Source organism: Phytophthora infestans, genomic scaffold, assembly GCF_000142945.1.
Source record: "Phytophthora infestans T30-4 supercont1.113 genomic scaffold, whole genome shotgun sequence".
Taxonomy (NCBI): Eukaryota; Oomycota; class Peronosporomycetes; order Peronosporales; family Peronosporaceae; genus Phytophthora; species Phytophthora infestans.
The window spans coordinates 252,566-253,298 of record NW_003303646.1 but is presented as its reverse complement, the minus strand read 5'-3'; positions in this window follow the sequence as shown (position 1 = coordinate 253,298).

Genomic DNA, 733 nt, shown 5'->3' with positions numbered 1-733 from the left:
TCATGACTTACAAACAGACGCTGAAGCGAACCACATGATTGCGCAGTACCTTGGATCCCCCATCCTTGATCTTCAACATGGCCCGTAGACCGCCCACATTTAGTCGATGTAGGTCTCTCTATCAAAAATTCATCCGATCTGCGGCGAGCATGGTAGTATTGTCGTGCTACCGATACTCCCAATCCACAGTACTGGGTCTGGAAACTGCGCAGCAAATCTGGCCACTTGTTCCTGGTGGATCTGCCCAGCTGCCAATACCAGTTCCTGGCTGACCCCGCTAACAGATCCGCAAAGGTCAAACACTTCTCAGCATCCGACGCTTGATCTCTCATGAGGGCCGACTTGACTTTGCTGATCCATGTTCTCGCTCGGTCCTCATCTTGATCCTTGCCCGTAAACTCCTTCAGATCCGATATGGCTGAGATCCGTACCCTCTGGATCATGGACGATCCACCTGCCCCGGCTGTGGCTGTTGCTACCACTGCTGACGAAGTGGATGGGCCATCCAGATCATCTGGGTCGAACTCATCATGGGAGTTGTCTCCCTCCACGGACTCCATCTCCACGTCTCGGGCTCCATGTTCGTGGAGCACTTGCACTTGTGGCACGGGCGCTCTCATACCCTGTTCGGCCAGGAAACGACTCATCGCAGCTTCGAAGTGTCGCTGTAGGGTGCCCGAGGAAGTGTCGGAAGAACCTGTGGTCGTCGGGTCCACTGGCGAGACCGGATCCG